Source organism: Triticum urartu, chromosome 7, assembly GCF_003073215.2.
Source record: "Triticum urartu cultivar G1812 chromosome 7, Tu2.1, whole genome shotgun sequence".
Classification (NCBI taxonomy): Eukaryota; Viridiplantae; Streptophyta; class Magnoliopsida; order Poales; family Poaceae; genus Triticum; species Triticum urartu.
In genome coordinates this window covers 35,177,040-35,203,330 of record NC_053028.1, presented here as the reverse complement: position 1 = coordinate 35,203,330, position 26,291 = coordinate 35,177,040, and the positions used below count along the sequence as shown (strand labels likewise).

General features: G+C 41.1%; 1 pseudogene; it reads right to left on the bottom strand.

Moving 5' to 3' along the window:
* Positions 1–4,020: 4,020 nt before the first annotated feature.
* On the bottom strand, positions 4,021–10,345 carry LOC125518266 (annotated as a pseudogene).
* Positions 10,346–26,291: the final 15,946 nt, after the last annotated feature.

The window sequence follows — 26,291 nt, the reverse complement described above, 5'->3', positions numbered from 1 at the left end:
TCCCATTCGGGTGGACCAACGGCGTTCCGAAAGACACTCTCCCGGCCACTCCGACTCCCCACTGGGCTAAGTCCTGGGTGGCCCCGTGTCTACCAAAGACACAAACGGCCACCGTCATGGCAAACGGCCACCATCGTGGCAAAACATAAATGGTCCCAAACGGGGACAGGGTACCCTAACAACAACGGGCACACAAGGTTATGGCTGCTTACCGGCCGAGGGTAATGCACGCCCATAACCTTCCCTCGTTGGAGGCACTGACCAGAGGCATGCCAACGGACCGAATAAAGGCCTTCCCATAAAGGAAAATGTGGTTGCACTAGGATAAACTCGATTCAGTGGCACCATGACCCGATCAACGATATGTTCAAGTTGAGTTATTATCAGGTTCAGCTTAAAGTAAAAGTAATTGGTGTCATGATATGCCATGCAAATGCATTCATAAAGCATGCATCACTTATCATTTGAACAATAACATGTCAACTATATCAAGCACTAACCATACATATCAGAAACTCATAACACTTTTCTGGTTATGATTATTCAGCAAGCTAACCATGACAATATCTTAGCATAAGTCTTTTCTCGCTCAAGAAAATATTAAGCCAACTAATTCTTTTCATAAACAAATTACTTCTTCATAATCAAATATAACTTATAGTGAATTTAGTTAGCCTTAATCTTCTGTAACAAACATATCAACACAAACAAGCATTCAACAGAATAAATGTGTATTTATTTTAGTGATTTAAATGCATGAACTAAATTATTCATTCAAGTAGAAAAATCACAAATATTGTAATGGCACCATGAAAATGTTGCTGTGGCTTGCCTTAGTGCAGGTGAGGTTCACACTCCTCCTGGTGATCCTCAAGACAAGCTTCACCTTCTGAATACAATTATAAACATAAAATAAAACATCAAGAAACACTTTGAAATTCACCAGAAAATCTAGACAGCAGAGAAAAATCTCATTTTTTGTGTGCTGCTACATATTTTAATAAAGATCACAATCCAAAAAGAATCAATTCATTTGGACTTATGGCTAAAGAGTTGTGGCTGTTTAAAGCTCTCTGGCTAAATTTAAATTTGATTTAAATAAAAACAGATCTGGGGGGTGACGTCGAAGACGTAAACCCGCGGGGCGCCTCAACTCGTATTGCTTCGGGTGCTGCCAGAGTGGCTGGCCGCGGGCCCCTCTAGCCAGGTGAGAGAGAGGGGGACAAGTAAACAGAGCAAGGCGGGGCTCCATCGGAGCACACGCCGATGGGGAGGGCATCTTGGCCAGAGCTAGAGGGATACATCGAAGGAGAAGACTGAGGCGCACCTGCCCATACCCGTAGATTAGCTAGGGGTGGCCGGACAGCATCGGAAAGGACCTCTCCAGCGGCGGTAGAGAGCGGAGGTCACCGGAGTTGGGGATGAAGGCGACCAGAGGCTGCACCAGTGGCTCCACCCAGGTCGGGCAGCACCACTGAAGCACGGCGGAGGCTCTAGAAGAGTGAGCATGGGAGGGGCTGGAGCTGTGGAGACGATGGCCCGAGGCCTACCCGGCCGGGCTACGGCTTCCTACGGTCTTGTGGAGTGTGTGTGGTGAGTTGGTGATACTCGAGAGGGCTGGGGAGGGATGCATTTATAGGCGAATGAGAGGAGGGGATTGGGCTCCACCGAAGGACACCTAGACATGGTGCCCGGTGATGAACGGCCTCAGTGAGCGAGGGGGAAGGCAGCGCAGCTCACGCGGGCACCGTGGGTGGGCGGCGACGAGCACATGATCGAGGGCGTGGCGAGGAACACAGTGCGCGGCGCACTGTGTGGTTGGCCGGACCGCGCCCGTGCTTGCTGCGGCGAGCTCCGGCGTCGGTGAGCGCCAGGAGGGAGTTAAGGGAGTAGAGACGGGGATGGTGGCGATGTTTGGCGAGGTGCGGCAGCCTGGGAAGCGAGCACGTGACGCACAGAGCCGAGCGCGTCGGTTAGCCGGCTGGCACCGTGCACACGCGTGGTCACCACGTGCACTTCGGCATAGCGCCACGGCTGGCCCCAATTTCATGTCTGGCGTGTAGTCCTTAGTGTTTAGGGTTGAGCCAATGCTTTGAGTCCAGCTCAGGTGTTGTAAGATGGAGTGTTACTTCATGGTAAGTTTCTTCACAGTAACTTTGAGAGTTAACTGTGGTCAATCTACTAGGAGTTGGGAGCTGAGCTTTGGAGGTTAGGAGTCATCTAGGAAGTTAGTGATGCACAAGAAATTTCAGCAGCACTGGAGCAAGTAAAATGGTAGTTGCTGTAGAAACTACCATTTCCGTCCAGAAAAGAAAATATTTTCTATAGCAAAAATATTTCAAAAAGTGATGCAATATTTTACCCCTTGAGTGTTTTAATGGAACAAGGTATAATATTCATATTATCCTCTGATAAAAATTGAACTTCAAAAAAGGAATTCTTTTGATTCAACCATCTCTTTCTCAACTCAGCAACTTGAAGTATTAATCTTATATTTAGGATACCAAGAAAGCACATCAGATCATAATATATATCAATACCCTCTAATATACATCAATATTCCCCTTCTTTTTTCTACGCAAAAAAATTCTATGCAAAAAAAAGATATAGTAAAGTAAGTGATTCCATAAATTTACGCAGTTGCCCAAGAATTCACTATATGTTCTTAATCAACAATTTCATATATAGAGAGAACGGCTCTCACAAATTTAAAATACTAATTTGTTAAGAATCAATCGAATTGAAGTCATAGTGTCATCGTTGGCTGGAATCGATATATTCACGAGATACGGGTCACAACTTGTATCGACTAAAGAAATAGTAGGAATCCCCAAAATGGCACATTCCCGAAGAGCTATATACTCTTTTTGCTGATCAAGGACAATCACAATGTCTGGCAATCTCATCATATATTTGATCCCGCCGAGATACCTTTGCAAGGTAGATAATTTTCTCTTCAAGATTGCCACATCTCTTTTTGGGAGATGGTGGAATTTTCCCATTTTTTCTTCTGCTCTTAAGTCTCTAAATTGAGAAAGTCCTAGTTTTCGTAATCGACCAATTCGTTAACATACCACTGAACCACTTTTTATTAACATAATGACAACGAGCCCTTATTGCAGCTGATGCTACTAAATCTGTTGCTCTTTTTTTGGTACCAACAATTAAGAAACTTTTTCCCTGACTTGCTGCATCAAAAACTAAATCACAAGCTTCTGATAAAAAACGAGCCGTTCTAGCGAGATTTATAATATGAGTACCTTTACGCTTTGCCGAAATGTAAGGGGCCATTTTAGGATTCCATTTCTTAATACCATGACCAAAATGAACTCCTGCTTCTATCATCTCTTTCAAATTAATGTTCCAATATCTTCTTGTCATTTTTTCCACACTTCCTTTTTTTTAATCCTACCATTCCATTACGGAATTTAGTTCTTTTTGAAGATTAAGAAAGATCCGAAATAGCTTGAAATAAATAATAATTGTTCCGAGAGAACCTTGTACTAAGATAAGAGTTGGCCATTGATACATGGTATAAACATAACCACCTTAATGAATTAACTGACTTGTTTTACTTATTAAAATAAAAATCTTAAAAATCTAAAATTTGACCTGTTAGTGTTCTAATTACAAAAGTCTAGTAAAGTAAAAAATATTTTTATGGGGGTTCTTATGTCTCATAAAAATTGTTTGTTACGTCAGAATCTGAAGAAACTAATTCTGTATGGAGAAAACATCTCTCATTTCCGACGCGAATAGATTTTTTTTCGAAATAAAGGTTCTTGTCTTGTGGGGAACGATGCACAAATTTTTGGAATCCGGTACCAACAGTTATAATCCCCCAAGAACTACGTTTTCTTTCAAGCCTTTCAACCAATCAATGCAACCTCGTAGCGCAGCTTTTGCTAAAACTCGAGCAGTTTCTTGAAAACTTGCTTCAGATATGAAACTTTGGTTATTCGGGGAAGCCCTTGTTATTCCCAATAAGATTGCCTGATAATAGATCGATTCATCTAAAGCTCATCCTCCTCGTTCCGCTCGCAATAGTCCGATTAATTCCCCAGGCGAAAAAACATTAGACATTCCATCTTCGGAAACCCGCACTTTTGATGTTACTTGGCGTATAATAATCTCTATATGTCTATTATGGATCTGTACCCCTTGGGATCGATAAACCTTTTGGATTTTATTAACCAAAGAGATACGACTTTGGGCTATGGTTAGCTCAGCTCCAATCAAGAATCCCCAAGGGACCCCAAGAATTCTTGGTATACGCTCATTCCAATCCTCAATTCTCCTTTCGAGATTCGGGGATAATGAATCAATTGAACGCGCTTCAAAGATTTGTTCCACTTTTGGAAGACCTTGCGTTATGTCACTAGATCTCGATTTTTCATATATAAACGTAACTAACCTATCTCCCTTGTAAAGGATTTCTCCATAATGACCATTAACAGTTGCTCCTGTAGTGGCCAAATAAGGTTTAGCTGCTCTTATAACAAAGGAATTCATATTTACAATGAAAATTTGACCGGATTTTTTTATGTGCGATTTAAATAGACATACATTTTCACAAATAAATTGTCCAAGGTGAATTATTGCCAATGTCTCTTCCCAAGAATCATGATGGACAAAGTGACAATTCAAAAGGAATGGATCCAACATTATGTTACTATCGAAATTAGAAATCCTTTTATTTTCATCTATTAAAGAGTATTTAAGTTCTTGAAGTACTTGGAAGGTTTGTTTTAAATTGTCAACGAACAAATATTTTTTTAACAGGATTTTATTATGCGTTAGTAAATAGTAAGATGAAGAAAAATGCGATATACTAGCTACAATAGCGCCTAAGGGCCCAAAAAATTCTTGAATAGGAATTCTAGGATTCCATTCTTTTATCGCATTGGGATGTTTTGAATTCTTGAATAAACCAATTTGAGAACAGTTGGATGCCGACAAAATCATCAAAGAGTGGTATTCTTTATTTCGATTCAACAAAGTGCCAATAGCTTCTGGATGTTGGCTAAGTGATTCAATCTTTGCCTTGGAATAAAAAGAATTGATATTGGCGTGATCTAACCTATTATGGGGAATCGGTCCTGCACTTGTCCTACCATAACTTTTTCGTGTATACGAAATAGTGGACTTGACTAACTCAATTCTTAGGAAATCGTGAATAAGATCATTTGCTCTTACATCAACAAGGGAAGCACCAACCTTTTCTTTTTCTTCTTGTTCCCAATTCACTACTAAGCAAGTTCTAACAAATTGACTATTTGTGTGATAAATTCTTTGAGTTAACTTGCTACTTTCATGAGAAATAAAATTGACAAGTCGAATTTGGAGATTATTTTCTTCTTGCAAGAGATCCTGCGGGAAAAGTGTTGCTAAATTTCTTCCTTCGTCCATTTCATATGCCACTGTAGGGCGAACGGAAACAAAATACTTTTCCTTGCTCTTGAGAATTTTTTTCCGTTGAACATAGACCCAATTTTTCCTTTTATTCCTTAGAAACTTTTTTTCTCTTTCTGGCGGTATCAAACAACCACCTAATATCTTATCCGCCTCTTCAGGAAAATGAATATCTCCAGAAAATATTTTGAGTTCCGTATGGCTTTTTTTTCTCTTCACTCGGACCAATCCGCCTAGTCGACTTCTTGTATTTTTTGTGAGTTGTGTATTCACTCCAATAATACTATTTTCAAGTATCTTTAGGGATGAAGATCTCGGCAAGATATGAAGTTCTTGAAGAATGAATAAAAAACCGATCTACTTCTTTTTGGTATTTTAAACTAAATTCTTTTGTTCCTCGATGCTCAATCAAACCCTCTTTTTTTAAGATGGAATCTTCCTCTGGGCTCTCGTATTCGTCCTCTGAATCTTCTTCTGAGTCTTCCTCTAAAGTACCATATTTTTCCTCTGCGCTTTCCCCGGGGCTGCCATATTCGTCTTCTGAGTCTTCCTCTAGAGTTCCATATTCGTCCTCTTGGGTCCTATATTTGCTCTCTGGGCTCCCATATTCCTCTTCTGAGTCTTTCTCTAAAGTCCTATATTCGTTCTCTGGGTTCCCATATTCGTTTTCTGGGCTCCCATATTCGTCTTCTAGGGTTTCATATTCGTATTCGTCTTCTAGGATTCATATATAGAGAGAACGGCCCTCACAAATTGAAAATACTAATTTGTTAAGAATCAATCGAATTGAAGTCATAGTGTCATCGTTGGCTGGAATCGATATATTCGCGAGATCCGGGTCACAATTTGTATCGACTAAAGAAATAGTAGGAATCCCCAAAATGGCACATTCCCGAAGAGCTATATACTCTTTTTGCTGATCAAGGACGATCACAATGTCTGGCAATCTCGTCATATTTTTGATCCCGCCGAGATACCTTTGCAAGGTAGATAATTTTCTCTTCAAGATTGCCACATCTTTTTTTGGGAGATGGTGGAATTTTCCCATTTTTTCTTCTGCTCTGAAGTCTCTAAATTGAGAAAGTCTAGTTTTCGTAATCGTTGCTCTCGTTAACATACCACTGAACCACTTTTTATTAACATAATGACAACGAGCCCTTATTGCAGCTGATGCTACTAAATCTGTTGCTCTTTTTTTGGTACCAACAATTAAGAAACTTTTTCCCTGACTTGCTGCATCAAAAACTAAATCACAAGCTTCTGATAAAAAACGAGCCGTTCTAGCGAGATTTATAATATGAGTACCTTTACGCTTTGCCGAAATGTAAGGGGCCATTTTAGGATTCCATTTCTTAATACCATGACCAAAATGAACTCCTTCTTCTATCATCTCTTTCAAATTAATGTTCCAATATCTTCTTGTCATTTTTTCCACACTTCCTTTTTTTAATCCTACCATTCCATTACGGAATTTAGTTCTTTTTGAAGATTAAGAAAGATCCGAAATAGCTTGAAATAAATAAAAATTGTTCCGAGAGAACCTTGTACTAAGATAAGAGTTGGCCATTGATACATGGTATAAACATAACCACCTTAATGAATTAACTGACTTTTTTTACTTATTAAAATAAAAATCTTAAAAATCTAAAATTTGACCTGTTAGTGTTCTAAGTTCAAAAGTCTAGTAAAGTAAAAAATATTTTTTATGTATCCTTAAATGATATAGGGTTAAATGTTAAATGGGGGTTCTTATGTCTCATAAAAATTGTTTGTTACATCAGAATCCGAAGAAACTAATTCTGTATGGAGAAACAAAAAATCTCTCATTTCCGATGCGAATAGATTTTTTTTATTTCGAAATAAAGGTTCTTGTCTTGTGGGGAACGATGCACAAATTTTTGGAATCCGGTACCAACAGGTATAATCCCCCAGAACTACGTTTTCTTTCAAGCCTTTCAACCAATCAATGCGACCTCGTAGGTGAGCTTTTGCTAAAACTTGAGCAGTTTCTTGAAAACTTGCTTCAGATATGAAACTTTGGGTATTCAGGGAAGCCCTTGTTTTTCCCAATAAGATTGCCCGATAATAGATCGATTCATCCAAAGCTCGTCCTGCTCGTTCTGCTCGCAATAGTCCGATTAATTCCCCAGGCGAAAAAACATTAGACATTCCATCTTCGGGAACCCGCACTTTTGATGTTACTTGGCGTATAATAATCTCTATATGTCTATTATGGATCTGTACCCCTTGGGATCGATAAACCTTTTGGATTTTATTAACCAAAGAGATACGACTTTGGGCTATGGTTAGCTCAGCTCCAATCAAGAATCCCCAAGGGACCCCAAGAATTCTTGGTATACGCTCATTCCAATCCTCAATTCTCCTTTCGAGATTCGGGGATAATGAATCAATTGAACGCACTTCAAATATTTGTTCCACTTTTGGAAAACCTTGCGTTATGTCACTAGATCTCGATTTTTCATATATAAACGTAACTAACCTATCTCCCTTGTAAAGGATTTCTCCATTATGACCATTAACAGTTGCTCCTGTAGTGGCCAAATAAGGTTTAGCTGCTCTTATAACAAAGGAATTCATATTTACAATGAAAATTTGACCAGATTTTTTTATGTGCGATTTAAATAGACATACATTTTCACAAATAAATTGTCCAAGGTGAATTATTGCCAATGTCTCTTCCCAAGAATCATGATGGACAAAGTGACAATTCAAAAGGAATGGATCCAACATTATGTTACTATCGAAATTAGAAATCCTTTTATTTTAATCTATTAAAGAGTATTTAAGTTCTTAACAGGATTTTATTATGCGTTAACGAACAAATATTTTTTTAACAGGATTTTATTATGCGTTAGTAAATAGTAAGATGAAGAAAAATGCGATATACTAGCTACAATAGTGCCTAAGGGCCCAAAAATTTCTCGAATAGGAATTCTAGGATTCCATTCTTTTATCGCATTGGGATGTTTTGAATTCTTGAATAAACCAATTCGAGAACAGTTGGATGCCGACAAAATCATCAAAGAGTGGTATTCTTTATTTCGATTGAACAAAGTGCCAATAGCTTCCGGATGTTGGCTAAGTGATTCAATCTTCGCCTTGGAATAAAAACAAATTGATATTAGCGCGATCTATCCTATTATGGGGAATCGGTCCTACACTTGTCCTACCATACCTTTTTCGTGTATACGAAATAGTGGACTTGACTAACTCAATTCTTAGGAAATCGCGAATAAGATCATTTGCTCTTACCTCAACAAGGGAAGCACCAGCCTTTTCTTTTCTTCTTGTTCCCAATTCACTACTAAGCAAGTTCTAACAAATTGACTATTTGTGTGATAAATTCTTTGAGTTAACTTGCTATTTTCATGAGAAATAAAATTGACAAGTCGAATTTGGAGATTATTTTCTTCTTGCAAGAGATCCTGCGGGAAAAGTGTTGCTAAATTTCTTCCTTCGTCCATTTCATATGCCACTGTAGGGCGAACGGAAACAAAATACTTTTCCTTGCTCTTGAGAATTTTTTCCGTTGAACATAGACCCAATTTTTCCTCTTTTTTGATTCCTTAGAATCTTTTTTTGTCTTTCTGGCAGTATCAAACAGCCACCTAATATCTTATCCGCCTCTTCAGGAAAATGAATATCTCCGGAAAATATTTTGAGTTCCGTATGGCTTTTTTTTTCTCTTCACTCGGACCAGTCCGCCTAGTAGACTTCTTGTATTTTTTGTGAGTTGTGTATCCACTCTAATAATACTATTGTCAAGTATCTTTAGGGATGAAGATCTCGGCAAGATATGAAGTTCTTGAAGAATGAAAAAAACCGATCTACTTCTTTTTGGTATTTTAGACTAAATTCTTTTGTTCCTCGATGCTCAATCAAACCCTCTTTTTTTAAGATGGAATCTTCCTCTGGGCTCTCGTATTCATCCTCTGAATCTTCTTCCGAGTCTTCCTCTAAAGTACCATATTTTTCCTCTGCGCTTTCCCCGGGGCTGCCATATTCGTCTCCTGAGTCTTCCTCTAGAGTTCCATATTCGTCCTGTTGGGTCCTATATTTGCTCTCTGGGCTCCCATATTCCTCTTCTGAGTCTTTCTCTAAAGTCCTATATTCGTTCTCTGGGTTCCCATATTCGTTTTCTGGGCTCCCATATTCGTCTTCTAGGGTTTCATATTCGTATTCGTCTTCTAGGATTCCATATTTAGATTCTTCTAGGGTTTCATATTCATATTCGTCCTCTCGGGTCCTGTATTCGTCTTGTAGGGTCTCATATTCCTCTTCTGAGTCTTCCGCTCGAGTCCTATATTCTTCTTCTAGAGTCCTATATCTAAATTTAACAATTCCTGAACCCTTTTTATCTTTTCTGTATCCGGGATCGTCAAAATAAGCAAAAATAGTATTTCTACGTAAAACACCCATAAGGGGGATTTCAATCGAAATCCCAAAACAGGATATTAGTTCTTTCTCTTGTTCTTGATGATATTGTAATGGAATGACGAACCTATTTCTTCACTATTTCGCCAACAAATCTGAATTATCTTGAAAAATAGAAGGATAGATAAAATTCCAATGGCCATTGGACATGATTCGATCCGACGTTGAATAATCAAGAATTTCCCTATCTTTTTTACCATAAGTATTCATTTGATCTTGATCCTTGTGGAGTGAAAAAGACGCTATACTGGATCTGCACATACTTACTGACAATATCCATAAATGGCTTGTTTTTGGTAATCGGCGAAGATTACCATATTGATATTCGGGCGCATGGTAAACATCAGTACTCCAGTGCATTCGCTGTCTGATTCAGAATAAATATGCTTTTGTACCCTTTCTTTAAAATGTAAAGTGGACGTTCCGGCACGAATCTCCGCAATTACTTGTTCGGATTTTACATATTGATCATTTTGCACTAGAACATGTTATTTTTGTAACTGTTAAGACTGTTAATGGAGTCGTGGAGTTTTGAAGCCCCCAAAATTAGCATGAGTGTAAATTTGATTGAATCAAGTTCTCCTTTTAGTTCAAAGATCAAAGCATAGTGAATATAATTTCATGAGTATGCTACTCAACAAAACTCGGTCAATCATAACTCTAACTTGAGTACATATGTTTTTCGCAAAAGAAAAAGAAAGAAAAAACTGGAGTACATATGAATGAAAACTTAGTTGGCTGCTCTTCTCTGAAGATTTCTTTTATATACATATGATGGTTGATGATTTTCTAGAAACATCTCTACCTGCAAAGCTACAACAAGATTTACTAACAGAACAAAGCACTTATCACGTATGCCTCAGTTCCCAGTTAGAGTTACACACGCGTACTAGGCATAGATCACTTGAATTGTGTGATTTGCATCAAGACATCAAGAAGAACGACCACAACGCATGCACCGATTTATAGTGTATGTCAGCAGACCCTTGGCGCACAATGCAGACAATGAGTCCACGAAAGACCTCTACGGCATTGAAGATCGCCCGCACTAGGAGGAAGGTCGTCGTGAGTAAAAGGTATGTACAACTTGTCACTGCCAATTGCATGTCTTTTCTCTAAAAATGAGCATATATATCTGTGTGTCAGGCCAATTTATATTCTTCAGTAGAGATTTAATCAATTACAAGTTGTACATAGACATAGTTCAACCACCTACTCGTAGAGAAGATGAAGATGCGATGGACATCTGCAATGATGAGCAAGGTGGCAAACTCTGCCAGATCCATTAGAGGTCTTTGGCAACCAACAGGAGAACCTTGACATGCTCTAAGAGTGGGAGAACTTCTAGCACCACTTGACCGGCAGATCATAAACCATATAAGGTTCGGGTGTACGACAACCTGTACGTTCTTCTCAATCATGTATGTCTGGGCCAATGCATTTTCAAGATGAGAAAACATCAATGATTCATCTCATGCAACTTCCATTGTATAAAAGCTTAATATACTTGAACAATCTAGCTTTCAAAGTACCTGCAAACTATACTCAGTACTCAATATTATCACATCGCATAAAGATTAAACAAAGAGATATGGTGATCCATATGGCTGAGACCTCAAGTAACTATCAAGATGTGTGCATATATGAAAATGGTTAGATGTGTTATTTAGTCTCAGGAGAGGTAAATACAAATGATTTGGATTGGAGATAAACGATCTATGACTTATTCCAGACTACCATAGCATTATATCGAAGAAATTACATGTGCTTTCATGTTTTAATTTCCCATATGGATCCCTTCCATATTGTTCCTCATTTAATGTTGTTTTCTTTTATATTTTCATAAACAGAGAAACGATTTTCAAAACCGGGGGAAGTATATTATCATTTTTGTGACATAGTCTTCTCACAATAATTGTACAAAATTAAAGATGCAAAACAAGCAGGAACATAACTCCCGCATAACATATATATATATATATATATATATATATATATATATATATATATATATCTCAACAGTAGAACTAAGCACATCTAAGACAAAATGATGTTTGCAAAAGACTCATACTTGTGAAATATGATCTAGACAAAATCCGCATTCTCATGATAAAAGTTTATAAAATTCTAGCCCGCACATCGGGCGGGCCACTTTGCTAGGTTGATTAACGGGATCACATCATTAGAGAATGATGTGATTGACTTGACCCATTCTGTTAACTTAGCATTTGATCGTTTAGTATATTGCTATTGCTTTCTTCATGACTTATACATGTTCCTATGACTATGAGATTATGCAACTCCCGAATACCGGAGGAACACTTTGTGTGCTACCAAACGTCACAACGTAACTGGATGATTATAAAGGTGCTCTACAGGTGTCTCTGATGGTACTTGTTGAGTTGGCATAGATCGAGATTAGGATTTGTCACTCCGATTGTCGGAGAGGTATCTCTGGGCCCTCTCGGTAATGCACATCACTATAAGCCTTGCAAGCAATGTAACTAATGAGTTAGTAGCGGGATGAAGCATTACGGAACGAGTAAAGAGACTTGCCGGCAACGAGATTGAACTAGGTATTGAGATATCAACGATTGAATCTCGGGCAAGTAACATGCCGATGACAAAGGGAACAACGTATGTTGTTATGCGGTTTGACCAATAAAGATCTTCGTAGAATATGTGGGAGCCAATATGAGCATCCAAGTTCCGCTATTGGTTATTGACCAGAGACGTGTCTCGGTCATGTCTACATAGTTCTCGAACCAGTAGGGTCCGCACGCTTAACGTTTGGTGACGATCGGTAATATGAGTTTATGTGTTTTGATGTACCGAAGGTAATTCGGAGTTCCAGATATGATCAGGACATGACGAGGAGTCTCAAAATGGTCGAGACATAAAGATCGATATATTGGATGACTATGTTTGGACTTCGGAAGGGTTCCGGGTAAGTTCGGACAAATACCGGAGTACCGGGAGGTTACCGGACCCCCCCCGTGGAGTGTAATGGACCTCATGGGCCTTAGTGGAGAAGAGAAGGGGTGGCCAGGGCAGGCCGCGCGCCCCCTTCCCTCTAGTCCGAATTGGACAAGGAAGGGGGGCGGCGCCCCCCTTTTTCCTTCCCCCTCTCTCCTCCTTCCTTCCCTCCTACTCCTACTCTTGGAAGGGTTGGAGTCCTACTCCCGGTGGGAGTAGGACTCCCCTTGGGGCGTGCCAAGGAGGCCGTCCTCCTCCCCCTCCTCCACTCTTTTATATACGGGGGAGGGGGCACCCCATAGACACACAAGTTGATCATTGATCTTTTAGCCGTGTGCCGTGGCCCCCTCCACCATAATTCACCTCGGCCATATCATAGCGGTGCTTAGGTGAAGCCCTGCATCGGTAGCTTCATCATCACCGTCATCACGCCATCGTGCTGACGAAACTCTCCCTCGGAGCTCTACTAGATCATGAGTTCGTGGGACGTCACCGAGCTGAACGTGTGCAGATCACGGAGGTGCCGTACGTTCGGTACTAGAATCGGTCGATCATGAAGACGTACGACTACATCAACCGCGTTGTCATAACTCTTCCGCTTACAATCAACGAGGGTACATGGACGACACTCTCCCCTCTCGTTGCTATGCATCACCATGATCTTGCGTGTGCATAGGAATTTTTTTGAAATTACTACGTTCCCCAACAGTGGCATCCGAGCCAGGTTTATGCGTAGATGTTATATGCACGAGTAGAACACAAGTGAGTTGTGGGTGATACTAGTAATACTGCTTACTAGCATGTCATACTTTGATTCGGCGGTATTGTTGGATGAAGCGGCCCGGACCGACATTACGCGTACACTTACGCGAGACTGGTTCTACCGACGTGCTTTGCACACAGGTGGCTGGCGGGTGTCATTTTCTCCAACTTTACTTGAATCGAGTGCGGCTATGCCCTGTCCTTGTGAAGTTTAAAACAACACATACTTGACGAAATATCGTTGTGGTTTTTGATGCGTAGGTAAGAACGGCTCTTTCTGAGCCCGTAGCAGCCACGTAAAACTTGCAAAAACAAAGTAGAGGACGTCTAACTTGTTTTTGCAGGGCATGTTGTGGTGTGATATGGTCAAGACATGATGCTAAATTTTATTGTATGAGATGATCATGTTTTGTAACAGAGTTATCGGCAACTGGCAGGAGCCATATGGCTGTCGCTTTATTGTATGAAATGCAATCGCTATGTAATTGCTTTACTTTATCACTAAGCGGTAGCGATAGTCGTAGAAGCAATAGTTGGTGAGACGACAACGATGCTACGATGGAGATCAAGGTGTCGCGCCGGTGACGATGGTGATCATGACGATGCTTTGGAGATGAAGATCAAAAGCACAAGATGATGATGGCCATATCATATCACTTATATTGATTGCATGTGATATTTATCTTTTATGCATCTTATTTTGCTTAGATCGACAGTAGCATTATAAGATGATATCTCATTAAATTTCAAGGTATAAGTGTTCTCCCTGAGTATGCACCGTTGCGAAAGTTCGTCGTGCCAAGACACCACGTGATGATCGGGTGTGATAAGCTCTACGTTCACATACAACGGGTGCAAGCCAGTTTTGCACATGCAGAATACCTCGGTTAAACATGACGAGCCTAGCATGTGCAGATATGGCCTCGAAACACTGAGACTGAAAGGTCGAGCGTGAATCATATAGTAGATATGATCAACACACCGATGTTCACCATTGAAAACTACTCCATCTCATGTGATGATCGGACATGGTTTAGTTGATATGGATCATGTGATCACTTAGATGATTACACTAGTAGAAAACAGGGCTTTGGTCCAGGCCGGGTCAGCCTATTAGTCCCGGTTTAGTCCAGAACCGGGACCAATGGGGGCATTGGTCCCGGTTCGTGAGCCCAGGGGCCGGCCGGGCCACGTGGGCCATTGGTCCCGATTCATCGCTCCTGGCCCACAACCATTGGTCCCGGTTCGTGCCTCAAACCGGGACTAAAGATAGACCTTTAGTCCGGGTTTGAGGCACCAACCGGGACTAATGGGGTTGAGACCTTTAGTCCCGGTTCGTGCCACAAACCGGTACTAATGGTCCCATTTTCAAACTCTACCCCCCCCCTCGTGGATCGCCTTTTCAGTTTTAAAAAAATAAAAGAAAATGATGGAAATGTCAAAAAATAAAAGAAAATAAGTTTCCCATGTGATATGTGGTCTAGTTGTTAGGAAAATTTGCAAATGTGAATTTTGACTTTATTTGCAAAATCTCTCTGAAATTTGTAAAAATGGGCATAACTTTTGCATACTAACTCGGATGAAAAAGTTTTTTATATGAAAAATCATCTACTCGAAAAGTTACATCCGAATTTAACACGGGGAACCCCGTTAAACATTTTCAAAATCCTCAAAAACCTAATAGAAAAAAGTTACGGGGCTTTTAAGATCTAGAGTGAAAAAAATCGAAAAAAATTCAAACAGTGGGCAAACTGTGGTCAAACAATGGTCAAACTAATTATTCTAAAATATTAGTGTTACTAAATAATTATTTATGTTATTTCAATTTTGGTCAAATCTGCTCAAACTGTGGTCAAACTGTGGTCAAACAATGGTCAAACTAATTATTCAAGAAATATTAGTGTTACTAAATAATTATTGTTTTTAAAACAATAGTTTCAAAATAAAACTATAAAATGTGTCACTTCATGCTCAAGCAAAATTCCTGAAGGTTAATAGGAATGATATCTTAGTATTGTCAGGAAAACAACAAGTGCAGACTTGGAGCGAGGGAGAATAGAACCCGGAAGTTAAGCGTGCTCAGGCTGGGGGAGTGGGAGGATGGGTGACCCTTCGGGAAATGTTAGATGATTTGGAATGATGAGAGGTGATTAGAGGATAAATTGAGAAGTGATGAGGGGTGGTGATTACAGACTAGAGGTTAAAAATTCAAAAAAAAATTCAAAAAAAATTCAAAAAAAATTTTCAATAAAAAAATCATAAAATTTCCTTTAGTCCCGGTTGGTGTTGGTGTTACCAACCGGGACTAAAGGTGGAGCTCCACGTGGCCGCGCCTTTTAGTCCCGGTTCTGGATTGAACCGGGACTAAAGGGATAGGCATTAGTACCGACCCTTTAGTCCCGGTTCCAGAACCGCGACTAAAGGCCCTTATGAACCGGGACTGAAGGCCCTTTTTCTACTAGTGTTAGAGGGATGTCTATCTAAGTGAGAGTTCTTAAGTAATCTATTTATATATAAAAAGTAAATCTTCATATATCTATTTATCTATCTATCTATCTATCTATACCTCTATATCTATCTATCTATATCTATATCTATCTATACCTCTATATACCTATACTAATCTGCGACTCCCTAGAAATTACCGCGTTAATTAGAGTTTACGAGCCGTCTATCTGGTGGGACCGAATTATAACGGTGTAGATTTAATTATGTGATTCTCAGTTTAAAAAACATTATATCTTTCTCTGCCATCGAGTTAGGAACCACCTCCACGTTGATCCTCAAGATGAAACAGCCGTGTCCATTGCATATTTCTTTTTAGAGATATATCAACCGTTGGATGAAATCTTTTCACCATACAAAAAAGGGTTTTTCTCCTGTAAAAAAAGGTTGTTCCATCCTCACGATCTTTCTTTTCCTCCACCTCCTTCAGCACCGCCGCCATCTATCCAACATTGTATTCCAGCGCCGCCATCATCTAACCTCCAATGCTGGTTCTCCTGCGACTGTTCCCGTCTCCTCTGCAGTCCTCATTCTTGCTGCCTGAGCCGTGATCCGTTGGATTCCAGTGCCCTCTTCGCATCATGGAGATTGTGCGCCCCACGTTCATCCGCCGAAGCATTGGTTGGTGCCTCTACGCAGATCTTATGATAGTTTGGCCATTGTTGCAGGTAAACAACCATGCCTCTTTGATTCAAATCCACAAGATCCCCTCCATAAACGACCCTTCCTCTACTCGGACTTTCCTGCGTTGCTCCTCATCTCTGCTAGATCACCCCCGCTAATACTTCTGTGTCTGAGATCGATCTATCAGGTAATGGTCGTGGACTGGCCGGTCGACACTGCCAGCATCTCTAACCTTGACCTTTCCTGGCACATGTACTTATTGCAACACTTTGAAGGAACAGCAGGTTTAGCCTATAAAAGAAGGCACAGTTCACACGGACGATGGTCGATGGAGCCTTGATGTGGGAGGAAGCGTAAAAAGCGAGGTGATGAAAAAGGATTGTAGGAGAGGATGGGGCAGATCAAGCTTGCCAATACTAGCTTGCAATATTTCTTGGCCCTTAATTTATTTGTTTCTTGGCAGATACCCCTGATTCGATGAAAAAATATTTTGTCCAGTTTTTATTCCAATTTGTTTACGCACAAACACAATTAATTTCTGAGGTATGATTATATTGAAGCAGATCACTTTGATGAGAGTTCTTTCCGCCATGAAGACGCTACGAGCACGCAAGCTTCAGCCAATTGGTTTCCAGCGAGACAAAGTACACGGAATAAAGAACGTTTGGTTAATTCCTGCAACAACACACAGAAGAAGGCTGGCTAGCCTAAGCTAGCTTCTAGATCGATCTGCCGGAACAACGGAACACACAGAGCGCCGCTGATTGCCCATGTCCAGCCTGGACAAGGCCACGCATCTTGGTTAATTCCACCAAGTTATTTGGCTCCTTACTGATGTTATAAGTATATCTTACTAACTGAACTCAGAAATAGAGAAACAACATGGTGTATGTGCCTTGGTGGAGCAAGACCTGCATGTATATTCCCTGAAGTTTTTCACTTATGTTCTTCCTTCCTCTCCTTGGTCTGTCCTGCGCTGCTCCACCGCCTCCTCTCATGCGCGAGGGTTTGAACTTGCAGGCTGGGTTCCCATAACGAGGGCAGCATTTCTGGTCCAGGTACTCGCTTTCTCACTACTCCTGGTGTACCACCCTAGCTCTGACCAACTCGGCCCTAGCTTGGCCTCACCGCAGCTCTTCGGTAGTTTTGTTGTTATATGTACGCGTCTCTTGCATCCAAGGCTCCTATCACAACAAAGAGGCTAAGCTCCTAGATCCCCACCTTCTTTAGTTGCAGATCCCTTTTTATTGGAAAACTAGATCTTTGAGTATAATTATTTTATCTTGAAATAAAACAGTATTTGTTCTTTTAATAATTAGTTGACAAAGGCGAGCTGCAATCCAGCTCCCATCTTTTAGTTGAGAAGCAAATAGGTCTGCGTGGAGTTGCATGTTTATATAATTAGCTCATGTGTGATTATGTGTATTTATACTAATCTTTCCACTATATATAATGTGCACATACCGTCATCTTACTCTGTAAATTGGATGTTTTAAAGTTCTTGCACACCAGATAAAACTGGGTGCTGCTACCAATTTCTAGAGCAACGCAAATGATATATTCAAATATTCAGTCTGACTTCATACTTGCATGATGTCTTGGTAGTTAGTTATGTGTTCTCCAATGTTTAGTAATTATCACGTCTGACTCGCACCATTGTTCTATCAACTCGCTAATTATTCTTCTTGATTTATTATTTCAGGGGCGTTTATATTTCTATTGTTTGCCACTACATGATTCCTGTTTTGCAGCCCGTCGTTTACTTTTTTTGCATTTCTCCTAAGTCGTCAACATGCTGGAGTGGGAGTACTGGGCACATATAGGGTTACATTCAACAAATGAGAAAAATGGTAAGCATTCAAGGGTCAATATCAGCAGTGCGATGAATGCTACTATACAAGTGTTTAACTGTGTGAGATATTCTTAAAAGTATTATTTACTCTATCTTTGTCTATTTTTGTAGTCTTGCTCAGCTATTATGGGTCAAAATAATTGTTAAGCGTTCAAGGGTCATCAGCAAAAATTGCAATCTGTACACCAGAACTGCGTAGTGTGAAAGATACTCTTAGAAGTACTATTTATCCTTTTGTCTATTTTTCTTAGGCTTACTCTCAACTCTATTATTTGCCGGACAATTTTGCTAATGATCAGTGGAAAAAGGTAAATGATCTAGAACTAGACATAGTATAAATAGGCAGTTGTGAAGTGAGTTTGAGGTATTAGATCTAACTATGTTCAAATTATTTCTTAGCAATATTCTCTCCAAATTGCATGTTTTTTTATTTCGCATGCAGGCTTGCATGCATACGGCATAAAAGTGTGGTTCTTTTGTTTAATATTTCAGTTAGACCTCACCATCTCTCTTGATGTGTCTTGCAAGTTAGTCTTCATTATGGCTTATCATCTTTGCGCTCATACTTGCTAATTATTCTATTCATCTAAGTTATTGCATGGGCTTTTAAGTTTCCATAGTTTAACCCTCTATATAAGCATCTTATAGATGGTGCATCTTATTACATGATTTTCAGTTTTAGTGTGCCTATTGCAGATATCATTGTATATTACTTAAGTCACAAGTGTACTTGAATTAGGGTATTTCACACTGAGAGGGATACATCATGTAGGTTATAAGAATGTTAGCATTCCAACATCAGTAACACAAGTGTAATTTATACCAATATCGGTGTTTAGCAGTGTAAGAAATTCTTATAATTACAAATATTATGTTCTCTTTGTCTATTTTTGTAGGCTTACTCTTCAACATTGTCCTTCGGCAAAGAGTTTTGCTGATGACAAAGTTGGCAAAAGGTATATTCTCTAAAACCACAAGTTGAGATAAAAGCTGCTAAACTACAAATTTGTCTAAATATGATATTTGCAAGTTATGAGCTACTAAGGATTGCTTTTACCACAACTTCTTTTTGTTTGGATTTGTTTCCCATCTTCACACATAATATGCACATCCACGGGATTGGGTTTTAAGAACATCAGCAAAGTAATTTTCGATATTCTAAATAAAGAGTGTTTCGTTTATTAAGTTTTTGTTATTTATGGGTCTGCTCCTTTGAGTAATTATCTTATCTAAGCACACATGTTGTATTGTACCCTTTGATTGCCACTTGGCTCCAAAGGAGAATTGGCCACTATATGTTGCAATGTTTGGGCACATGGTGGGTTCTTGCATAGCGCATGCTGCTTTTCCTTGCCAAATAACATATAATTTATTTCCACGACTAATAAACAAGAGAATCTGTCTCATTTTGTAATATATAACAGAAGAGTGTTAGAAAAGTGTTCTCAAGTAAATATTACGCTATTAAAAGTCTCTACATGTGCTTATGGAGGTGTGTGCATATCAATAATACTAGCCCGTGCAATTGCACGGGTTGACGACTAGTATTTACTAATTGGAAGCACCATACGAGACACCACGTTAATCCTAAAAAGTAACAAATATCATCTGTCCAATTAATATATAATTCACTTTTAGGCATCGGATTAAATAGGAGACGTGCTCCCCTTGGTCTATAAGTTATACGCTTGAATAGAAAAAAATACTGCAGGAGACGTGCTCCCCTGGGTCTCCCTTCTTCAGTGCAAAAGAAAAAAAAACTGCAGACAAATCTCTGTGTTTCCTTTGGAAAAAAGTCTCCTCCTAGACTAATAAGATTAATCCTAGAAAATTACCTAAACTAATAATTAGATTTTATGAAACGCCTACAATTAATATACAGGAGATGGGAATTCTGTTTATTGTGTTAACCAGTCTGTACGTTTACAAATGAGATACGTGTGTTAAACTAGGAAACGTGCAAATGTATGGTCATCTAACAAAATATTTTTTTTCTAGAAACATACCCATGAAATTACCCATGTACGTGCGACACAAGTAGGTAAGTATGTTGTGCATACATGCATCTAGGTATGTGAACTAATTTTCCTGATCCAAAAATCACTGCACATATGTGTGTACTATAAAAATCATGCATGTACTTACTCCGCAATCTGCATGTGATATGTGCAATTTGTTATAGAAAATATTAAAAAAACATAGAGTAAAAAAAGTTCTAAATCTATGTGGTAAATATATGTAATACAAAATCCTAAAATATATTTGTTAAAAAAACAGAATTGCTAAACTGTGCAAGTGCATCAGAGATTCGTTGATTTGAGAAGTGAGGGCATGTAGACTAATTTTCACATTAAAGATATTTATGGATAAATGCACGACAACGGAGAGCGCTTAATTAAGTAAAAATATGCAATTCATTAAGTAGCCAAAGAAAAGCATTGCTATTACTTTTCCCGACGAATCAGTTGGGATCAAGGATGAATTTCCAAAAGTGTACAAACAAACTTTGAAAATCCTAGAGTTGGGCATCCAATAATTTAAGGAAACTCTTAGAATATAGAAGGGGCGTCTAGAAATTTATAGGTCAGTTTTAAAATATAAGGATGGCTTCTAGAATGTTACGGTCCAAGTAAAGAAAATATTTTGCGATATATTTTAATATATTTTAATCATAACTACGAGGCAGATATGGTCGATAGAGTCTAGAGAGAGAGAAATAGATAGAGAGAGAGAGAGAGAGAGCTGAGAGTGATCGACATAAACTAACTCCTCAGAGAATGGCGATAGTTCACCTATGTTTTCATGATATATTTTAATCATACGTACGAGGCAGATGCAAGCAGTAATTGGGCCGATAGTAACCAGTAGAGAGAAAAATCAAAAGGTGACAATGTTGCAAAATTTTCAAAAATAGATGATATGTGTATAATAATGCTAACTAGAAATACATTTTCAATGTATTTAGTAATAATTACATAATTTAGGAGTCGTTATATATATAATGGATGTCGGTGTCAAAACCGGCAGATCTCGGGTAGAGGGTCCCGAACTATGCGTCTAGGCGGATGGTAACAGGAGACAATGGACACAATGTTTTTACCCAGGTTCGGGCCCTCTCGATGGAGGTAAAACCCTACTCCTGCTTGATTAATATTGATGATATGGATAGTACAAGAGTAGATCTACCACGAGATCAGAGAGGCTAAACCCTAGAAGGTAGTCTATGGTATGATTGTTGTTGTGTCCTACGGACTAAACCCTCCGGTTTATATAGACACCGGAGGAGGCTAGGGTTACACAGAGTCGGTTACAATGGGAGGAGATCTACATATCCGTATTGCCAAGGGTGCCTTCCACGCCAAGGAAAGTCCCATCCGGACACGGAACGAAGTCTTCAATCTTGTATCTTCCTAGTCCAACAGTCTGGCTAAAGGATACAGTCCGGCTATCCGGACACCCCCTAATCCAGGAATCCCTCAGTAGCCCCTGAACCAGGCTTCAATAACGACGAGTCCGGCGCGCAGATTGTCTTCGGCATTGCAAGGCGGGTTCCTCCTCCGAATACTTCATAGAAGATTTTGAACACAAGGATAGTGTCCGGCTTTGCAAAACAAGTTCCACATACCACCATAGAGAGAATAGTATTTACACAAACCTAATCTGCTGACGTATTCTGTAGCGTGACATCACACCACAGCCAAGCCTTTATTCGAATCGTTTTTATTGTCCCACCTCAGCGCGTTTTGCGAGGCGGTTTCCTTGGCACGTCTTGTCGAAGCAGAGATCGTGTCCCCTTATCACGGGATTCTCATCAATACGGGCATGGGTAACCCAACCATGCCATTGATTACGGAGCTTGGGGAATAAGCGGGTTTTACCAGGCTGGTGGGGACGCATAGTTTCATCCGCCTATATAAGGGGATAAGGATCCACCTTTCCACCCACGCATTCTTCCTCCTTTGCTTATCCACTTTCGCACACTCGAGCTCTAGCGCCCAAGTCCGCATTCCCCACCTCAACCTTCTCCAACCATGTCCGGAGCGGGAGGCAGGTGGATGGTCTCCTCCGTCACGGAGGGACACATCAAGAAGCTGAGGAGAGCCGGATACTTGTCTGACGACATTGCGCACCGGCTCCTAGACGAGGGGCAGCTCATCCCCACCCCCAGGCCTCATGAGAGGGTGGTGTTCCTCACCCATTTCCTCCGTGGACTGAGCTTCCCTCTCCACCCATTCGTCCGGGGGCTCATGTTCTACTACGGCCTGGACTTCCACGATCTGGCCCCGAATTTCATCCTCAATATCTCGGCGTTTATCGTCATGTGTGAGGCCTTCCTCTGCATCCAGCCCAACTTCGGCTTATGGCTGAAGACCTTCAATGTCAAGCCGAAGGTAGTGGGCGGCCGCCAGGCGGAGTGCGAAGGCACCATGGTGGGCAAGATGCCCAACATCATATGGCTCGAGGGTTCCTTCGTGGAGACCATAAAGGGGTGGCAATAGGGGTGGTTCTGCATCACCGAGCCGCGTGACCCTGAATGGGCCGCGGCCCCCGAGTTCCGATCCGGAATCCCTATGCGGCTCACCTCCTGGAAAGAGAAGGGCCTGCCATGGGGTAGTTCGGGAGAGCTGACCAGACTCCAAACATGCGTCCAAAACCTGGTGAGCAAGAAGCTCAAACTCGTCAACGTAGTCCAGGTCATGCTCATCCGCCGGATCCTCCCGTGCCAACAACGGGCTTTCAACTTGTGGGAGTTCGACCCGGCCCAGCACCGAACTCTGAACAGGCTCTTCGACACAACGTACGAAGAGGCCTGGAAGGTGCTATTCAAGGGCGCCGAGGCTCCCGCTTCCGCCATCGAGGATCGCGGATTCAGCGCGCAGCGTCAAGCCAGCGCGGTAAGCTGTTTTACCTCTTCCAGGATATTTGTCTTTCATAGTTTGACTCTATGCGGGATCTATGCCCCCATGCCTTTGACAGGACTGGCAGAAGACGGCCGGACAGATCAACTGTCCGGCTCCTTTGCGTGAAGACCCAGCAGACGCCCGCTTGGCAGGCTGCTGGTTCCGGCACCTTACGTGGTGCCGGAGAAGAAGGCCAAGAAGTAGGCCACAGGAACCGGAAGAGTTTCCAGCGCCCGGTGGAGTCGGACTCATCGTCCAATGACTTCGAGGCGCACTCCTCCATGAAGATGAGGAGGAGGAAAGAGAGGTTTCTTCCCCAGCAGGTGGAGAAAAGAAAAGGAAGGCCGCCCCAACTGGGGAGGCCGGAGGGTCCAAGAAGGGGAGGACCCTACCACCGGACTACTCCATCAATGCCGACGACGGCGAAGAGGAGTGGCCGCTCAAGGCCAAGCCCCTGGCGAAGTCGTAAGTATTCGGACACCAGAGTGACTCATAGTGTTCCTTCATTGCACAGCCTCTCCTTACGCCGAATATGATTATGCAGTCCGCCCAAAGCCCGGCTCGACGTGTCGTCGAGCGGTTCCTTGGATTCGTCGGATGTGAACAGCACTTCACTTGCGACCGCCTCCTCCCCTCATCCTACGGACAATGTCGAGGTGTTGTCTCAGGGGGTTCCCAACCGAGGGGAGGTAGTCCTGGAGGCGCCGCAAGGCGACATCCCGGACTGCAGGCGCAAAGGGGGCAAGACTCTCAAGGGCCCCAAGTCCGGCCTTGGGACCGGACACTGCGCCGGAACCTTCAGCGGTTTCGGACTCTGGTAGGCGGCCCCCTACTAAGAAGGGCAAGCCTACTGTGCCGGTGGCCTTCGCCCAACCGGAGGCACCAGATAACTTGCTCGAGGTGCTTAACGGCGCCTCCATCGATGAGGAGCACCGCACTATTATGAGTGCGGTGATCCAGAAGGTTCAGTCTGCCAAGAGCGGGTTGACTGGAGCATGTGCCAGCCTGTGGATATGCTTTGAGGTACGTAGAAAATATATGAAAATATTACCACATAGACAGCAGCCCCTGATGCTCTGTTTGGCGTTCACAAGGAAAAGCCGAATAGAGGATCTAATAATATTCGCAGGAGTCTAACATAATTATGTCGATATGCGTATGCAGGCTTCGCTGCTGGCCTCTGCCGCAGTGACTGCGAAGGTGGACACGCTGAAGCAGAACCTCGAGCGGTCTGAGCAAGAGCTCGGCCTTGCCAAGAAGCAGCTCGAGCAGAGCCAAGGTACGTAATGCCTTGTGTAAGTATATAAAAGATGCAGTTGCAAAAAATGACAGGATCGCTATTGGTGTCCTAGGGGCCACGACTGAGGTGGCGACCCTGAAGCAAGCGCTTTCCGAGGTCGAAAAGAAGGCGGCCACGGAGCGCACTGAGCAAGAGAAACATGAGGCGCGAGTTGGCGAGGTACAGCAAGAGCTCCAGGCTCTCGTGAAGAAACACGAGAGTTTGGAGCTTGACTCAAAGACGTGAGAGTCCGAGCTCGCAGCGGCCCTAGAAAGCGCCAAGTCTGCCAAGGCCAAAACCCAGAAAGCCCTCCAGGAAGTTGAGGCGATGAAGAAGATAGCGGCGGGTAAGGCATTCTTTATGCAAAGCAAGCATGTGAAAGTGAATTACTTGTGATGGGCTAACCATAATAAAGATAAATCAGGTATAAATTACCACAAAAATTAGAAATATTCAACCATTCATTTAATAGATAAATTTTCTATAGCCATTGGATTATTTAACTAGGAAATTACCCACCATTGCCATTACAATGGATTAACGTGCCCTTCTCATTACTTCTTTTTTCCTAAACTAGACAAGTGCCCGTGCATTGCAACGGGGATATAAACATTCTGGCAGATTAGCTCTTGACTACGCGTCTATTATTGTATTGATGCGCTAAAGTCTTAGCAAGTTTTTGTATGCAATCGCCAGATTTACTTGCCATTTTATTGTTAAGCACTTATTTGGTAAAAATTTAATTACTTACCAACCAAATTGTGTTTTTTGGTAAGTTAATAAAACATGAGACAATAGATTCTATTTTAGGGAGAATGGATGGGAGAAAAATCAGAGATGAGAGAAAAAAAATTAAAGAGGAGAAGAAAAGAGTGGGACATATATAAGGAAGGTTAGGCAAAAGAGAGGTGAAATGAGAACTTTACGTTCTTTTTAAGTAGTAGAGATTACTTGCCATTTTATTGTTAAGCACTTATTTGGTAAAAAAATAATTACTTACCAAACAAAATGTGTTTTTTTGGTAAGTTAATAAAACATGAGACAATTGATTCTATTTTAGGGAGAATGGATGAGAGAAAAATCAGAGATGAGAGAAAAAAAATCAAAGAGGAGAAGGAAAGAGTGGGACATATATATGGTTAGACGAAAGAGAGATGAAATGGAAACTTTACATTTTTTTTAAGTAGTAGAGAAGAAAACAATCTAATGGACGGTCAATTAATTAGATCCAATACGTATGGACTTAAAGAAGCCTACCATATGCCGCGCTTCCTCCACCCCAGCCTAAAAAAATCCTTCCATTAATCTCAGCCAATCAATTTCATTAATCTATTTCCACAAATCCTCACGTGATTCCTTTACATGCCTAGGGAAACAAATCTCTACAAACAACAAAGGGAAACCCTATGTTAGGAAGTAAAAAGGAAACATATTGCCAAGATTGATGGCATATTGGCCTCGAGGTTGATTGATGTACATATAGGAGAGAAGATGGCGCCGACTGATGATCAAATCATCAAATTCG